The 5,943-nt window shown below is 41.4% G+C and overlaps 1 protein-coding gene and 1 pseudogene across 4 annotated transcripts in view; both read left to right on the top strand.

Annotated features, from left to right (window-relative positions):
• SPPL3 (signal peptide peptidase like 3) overlaps window positions 1–5,943 on the top strand; it is a 149,807-nt gene that overhangs the window by 86,100 nt on the left and 57,764 nt on the right. The gene's annotated exons all lie outside the window — the stretch shown is intronic.
• Window positions 3,939–5,804, top strand: LOC108290444 (annotated as a pseudogene). Its single transcript, XR_001819578.2, has one exon. The product of XR_001819578.2 is annotated as an RNA-binding motif protein, X chromosome-like (transcript).

Genomic DNA, 5,943 nt, shown 5'->3' with positions numbered 1-5,943 from the left:
TTTTTTTTCCCCCGAGATGGAGTCTCCCTTTGTTGCCCATGCTGGAGTGCAGTGGTGTGATCTTGACTCACTGTAACTTCTGCCTCCCAAGTTTAAGCGATTCTCCTGCCTTAGTCTCCTGACTAGCTGGGATTACAGGTGCCTGCCACCATGCCCGGCTAATTTTTTTGTATTTTTAGTAGAGATGGGGTGCTGGAATTACAGGCATCCTTTTTATATGTTAACTCAATATAGAGAATTTCTGTCTTACTAATTTTACAAAAGTAGGTGATTATTTCATGAAACCAATTCTTGAATTTAAGGACATTTCAGCTTAGGATACTTTTGAGTCTTCCCTTTTCTTTGAACCTACCGAACATAGCTTCTTCACGTCATACTCAATAACTAACTCTGCATCTTGTTATATGGAGGTGATTGAGACCTGCTGGCATGAGTACGTTAATAAAACCTCATCCTCTGCTTCAGCTTGTTATTGCTTATCCAACCTTCCTGGTCTCAGTAGAGAAGGTGTTGTTTCTCCTTTCTAAAGCCAATCCTTTGTTTTCTGTAGAATCTTGCCTGCATTGTCATTTTCCACCTCCTCTGGTTATCATTTATCTTTTCCTCTCTAAGAATGTCTATTTTGGCCGGGCGCGGTGGCTCAAGCCTGTAATCCCAGCACTTTGGGAGGCCGAGGCCGGTGGATCACGAGGTCAAGAGATCGAGACCATCCTGGTCAACATGGTGAAACCCCGTCTCTACTAAAAATACAAAAAATTAGCTGGGCATGGTGGCACGTGTCTGTAATCCTAGCTACTCAGGAGGTTGAGGCAGGAGAATTGCCTGAGCCCAGGAGGCGGAGGTTGCAGTGAGCCGAGATCGCGCCATTGCACTCCAGCCTGGGTAACGAGAGCGAAACTCCGTCTCAAAAAAAAAAAAAAGAATGTCTATTTTTCCTGTCTTCAGAATAGAAGAAGTCCCCCCACCATCCTTAAACACCCGTAAACAAAGTCACTCTGTTGACCTTTCACATTGCCATTCAATTTCTCTCCTATCTTCTGTTTAGCTTCTGTAGAAAATTACATAAACTCACTATTCCCACTTTCTCTTTACCCACAATTCTGTTGAAACTACTGTAGAGGATCACTTGTAATCTCTGTTAAATCAAATAGCCTACTCTCAGCCCTCATGTTCTTGTGCTGATGTTGAGAGGGGTAATGTGGTGTAATAGAAGCATGGTCTGTTGGAGCCATACTTATTCACATTCTGTTTCTGTCACTTTCTGTCCATTTAACCTTGGGCAGCTTTCTTGTATCTTGCTGCCCCAGTTTGCTCAGCACGTGTTCTCCGCATTTAACTGTTTCTTGTTGTATCCCCGAAATGATCTTTTCTCAGCTCTCATCTCTCCCTGTAGTAATTCCTTATTTCCTTATAACAGAGGCAGCTGTTTGGGAGAATGAAACCAAAGATTGAGTGCTGAGAGGAAATGTTTTACTATCAAAGAGAGAACCCAGTTCAGTATAGAGTGGAGGCTCTGGGAGATGAGGTTTGAAGGAGGAAAAAATGGGATAGGTCTTCTAAAGTGAAAAGACAGCTGAGCACCTCAGTTCCATATTAGGAAGGTAGAGTGTCTGGATATTGCTGATTGGTGGTGCGGTTAGGGCTTGCTGTTACGTAAGCTTTAGGCGAGGTGGTGGTGATCTGTGTCAAGGGTTCTGCCTCAAGTTGTGACTTCTAACAGCTTCTGCTACATAGGGTGCCTAAATTGGGATTTTGGTGCCCGGATAATCCACCACTGTTAGTAGGCAAGGTAGGTAGGTCTGGGTTTGAGTTAGTCATAACCCGTGGAAATTTTGACTTTTGCCCTGCTTTCATTCTCTATCCCGCGAATGTGTCATTGGAGATAGACACACTGGACAAAGAGAGGTCCCATTAATTCTTTCAAAATATAGTTTGTGACTATAGCACCTCCTCCTTCCACTTCTTACTAACCTAGACTTTATCACTTCGTGCCTAGATTATCTTAAGAATCTTACTTGTTCTCCTTGATTCTAGTATCTTCTGCCCACTTTATCTACACTGAATATTTCTGCCTGATTAATTTTCCAAAAATATTATATCACTCTTATGATTTTTACTCTACTAGTGAATAAAAGTAATGTTTTCAGTTGACATTAAAACTCCAGCAAATCAAATCCTGCTGACAAACCTTGACTTCAGCTACACTGTAATTTAACACCTCTGTAAGCAGAAGCTGACCTTGCAGTTAATCTCTCTGAAATTCCACTCTTCTATAAGACAAGCGACACTTGCTCCTGTTGATATTTTTGTGTACCTGTGCCCTGTTCCTGGAGGGTTAAGATCATGACCTTTATTCTTTTTCGCCTCCACTCTCTTTTCTCTCTACCAAGCTAAACTCCTTTGAGGTACTCAAGAAACAGATGTTCTTTAGTGTTTCATAACCCACAGGAAAATTTTTCTCTGAATATATCAGGTCTGTTGGATAACAAATTCATTTAACTGAATTGGAGCTGCTTTTGCCATAATCTCCTTTTTAGTGTGTTACACTTGTTTTTCCCAACTAAATAATTGACTGGATTGTATAGCTTTTCAATTATTAATCTAGTAAAACCTTATTACTTTGGATTTAATGAATTAAAGTTTGTGAAAATTGTTCTGGATCAAACCGACCTCATGTAAGCTTGGATCTCTCTCTCTCTTTTTTTTTTATTTGAATGAATTTAAGATGTTAGTAATTAAGATTTCATTTGTGTTTCTAAATATAATGACTATCTAGTAGACTTAAGGTAGCGTCATATAAGGAAAGGCACACTGAGAAGAGGGACTGGGGATGGGGGAATGTCTACCCTTTAACATTTGTCCCATTCCATCTGTAATTAAGCTTTCTAGAAATGTGTTGTTAAAGTAGCTTCTTAAATGTTCTTAAATTGTCTTTTCAAGTGAATAGAGCATGGGAGTTTGTGACTGTTTCTTGTGTGGAAAACAATGTCAAAAGTTTAAGAATGCCAGGCTTGGTTCATGCCTGTAATCCCACCACGTTGGGAAGCCAAGGCTGAAGGATAACTTGAGCCTAGGAGTTCAAGACCAGCCTAGGCAATATGGTGAAACCCTATCTCTGCAAGAATTACAAACAAACAAAAAAATTAGCCTGGTGTGGTGCCATGTGCCTATGGCCCCAGCTACTTGGGAGGGTGAGGTGGAAGGATCACTTAAGCCCAAGGAGGTCAAGGCTGCAGTGAGGTGTGAACATGCCACTGCACTCCAGCCTGGGTGACAGAGTGAGACCCTGTCTCAAAAAAAAAAAAAGAAAAAAAAAAGTTTAAGAAAACCATTGTATTTAAATTGGGCTCTTTGAAAAGTAAATTCTACTATAAAACTTATTCCATAGTATTATTTGTTAAATTCTGTACCTAACCGAAGAACACAAGGTTTTGGTATTTGGCATAAGTGAAAAATATAGCCAGATCAGACATCACGAACACTTCTTTGTCTCTTTTGCTAACGTGTCCACCAGAATCCTGTGTTCCATTAAAAAGGTTTTTAATATTATTTTAAAAACTCAAATCACACAGAAATGTGAAATATTCCCATTTTTAATACAGGTGATTGTGTGATATATAGGTCTTCAACTGTCTTCTTCCTAACAATTTTTCATTCTTTTAAATTCTTTTAAATTTCTTTGTGATAGAGTAAATTATACAAACGAAACACAGTGACTGTAGTAAAATAGGTTAATTCACCCCACTGTATTTCAGTTTTTTCATCTGTACAAAATGGATATCATAATGAAAAGCACTTAGGACAGTGCTAGGCACATTACTCAATAAAAGATTGCTGTTACTGCTTGGAAGAGGAAATCATCAGCCTATATAGATGATAACCAAAGTTATCATGATGAAAGTATTATCACCCAGAGATGAGGTGTGGAGTAAGAAGTAAAAAGAACTCTTCGTTGCGCAGTAGTGCTAGCGGCTTCGTGTTTCGGTACTCGGACTCGGCAGCCGCTTTTGGTGCTAAGCTGCTAGGAAGCCCCTCTCGGCAAGCTCGTTGGAGCTTGAACCCATTGTCACCCCTCCGACTTACCGACAAGAAAAAAAAAAAAAAATGGTTGAAGCAGATCGCCCAGGAAAGCTCTTCATTGGTGGGCTTAATACGGAAACAAATGAGAAAGCTCTTGAAGCAATATTTGGCAAATATGGACGAATAGTGGAAGTACTCTTGATGAAAGACCGTGAAACCAACAAATCAAGAGGATTTGCTTTTGTCACCTTTGAAAGCCCAGCAGACGCTAAGGATGCAGCCAGAGACATGAATGGAAAGTCATTAGATGGAAAAGCCATCAAAGTGGAACAAGCCACCAAACCATCATTTGAAAGTGGTAGACGTGGGCCACCTCCACCTCCAAGAAGTAGAGGCCCTCCAAGAGGTCTTAGAGGTGGAAGAGGAGGAAGTGGAGGAACCAGGGGACCTCCCTCACGGGAAGGACACATGGATGACAGTGGATATTCCATGAATTTTAGCATGAGTTTTTCCAGGGGACCACTCCCAGTAAAAAGAGGACCACCACCAAGAAGTGGGGGTCCTCCTCCTAAGAGATCTGCACCTTCAGGACCAGTTCACAGCAGCAGTGGAATGGGAGGAAGAGCTCCGGTATCACATGGAAGAGATAGTTATGGAGGTCCACCTCGAAGAGAACCGCTGCCTTCTCGTAGAGATGTTTATTTGTCCCCAAGAGATGATGGGTATTCTACTAAACACAGCTATTGCAGCAGAGATTACCCAAGTTCTCGTGATACAAGAGATTATGCACCACCACCATGAGATTTTACCGTGACTATGGGCATTCCAGTTCACGTGATGACTATCCATCAAGAGGCTATAGCGATAGAGATGGATATGGTCGTGATCGTGACTATTCAGATCATCCAAGTGGAGGTTCCTACAGAGACTCATATGAGAGATGGTAACTCACGTAGTGCTCCACCTACACGAGGGCCCCCGCCATCTTATGGTGGAAGCAGTCGCTATGATGATGACAGCGGCTCACGTGACGGATATGGTGGAAGTCGAGCAGTTACTCAAGCAGCCGAAGTGATCTCTACTCAAGTGGTCGTGATCGGGTTGGCAGACAAGAAAGAGGGCTTCCCCCTTCTATGGAAAGGGGGTACCCTCCTCCACGTGATTCCTACAGCAGTTCAAGCCGCGGAGCACCAAGAGGTGGTGGCCGTGGAGGATGCCGATCTGATAGAGGGGGAGGCAGAAGCAGATACTAGAAACAAACAAAACTTTGGACCAAAATCCCAGTTCAAAGAAACAAACAAAAAGTGGAAGCTATTCTGTCATAACTACCCAAGGACTACTAAAAAGAAAAATTGTGTTACCTTTTTTAAATTCACTGTTAAGTTCCCCTCCATAATTTTTATGTTCTTGTGAGGAAAAAAGTAAAACGTGTTTAATATTATTTGACTTTATGACATTGCTTTTCAACAAGCAAATGTTAAATGTGTTAAGACTTGTTGTACTAGTGTTGTAACTTTCCAAGTTAAAGTGTCCCTAAAGGCCACTTCCTATATGATTTTTCCCAGTAAGTGAGGCAAGCAATTCTAAGATCTTCCACAAAACATCTAGCCATCTAAAATGGAGAGATGAATCATTCTGCCTATACAAACAAACTAGCTGTTAGAGGGTGGTTGGGGTATGCTACTCAAGATTTCAGGGTGTCTTCCAACTAAAACCTCCATGATCTCAGTATGAAAAACCTGAAATCAGATGCCTGTGTAAGGAAATAATCACCCAGTAAACCCCAAAATGCAAATGGATAATGCTGGCCATTTTGCCCTTCTGACATTTCCTTGGGAATCTGCAAGGACCTCCCCTTTCCCCTCCCCCAGTAAGACCGTTTAAGTGTGTGTTAAACAACTACAGAATACTAAATAAAAAGTT

The sequence above is a fragment of the Cebus imitator genome, unplaced genomic scaffold (assembly GCF_001604975.1).
Source record: "Cebus imitator isolate Cc_AM_T3 unplaced genomic scaffold, Cebus_imitator-1.0 Scaffold434, whole genome shotgun sequence".
Classification (NCBI taxonomy): domain Eukaryota; kingdom Metazoa; phylum Chordata; class Mammalia; order Primates; family Cebidae; genus Cebus; species Cebus imitator.
Note: the sequence above shows the minus strand (reverse complement) of the source record. Positions and strands in the feature narration are given on the sequence as shown.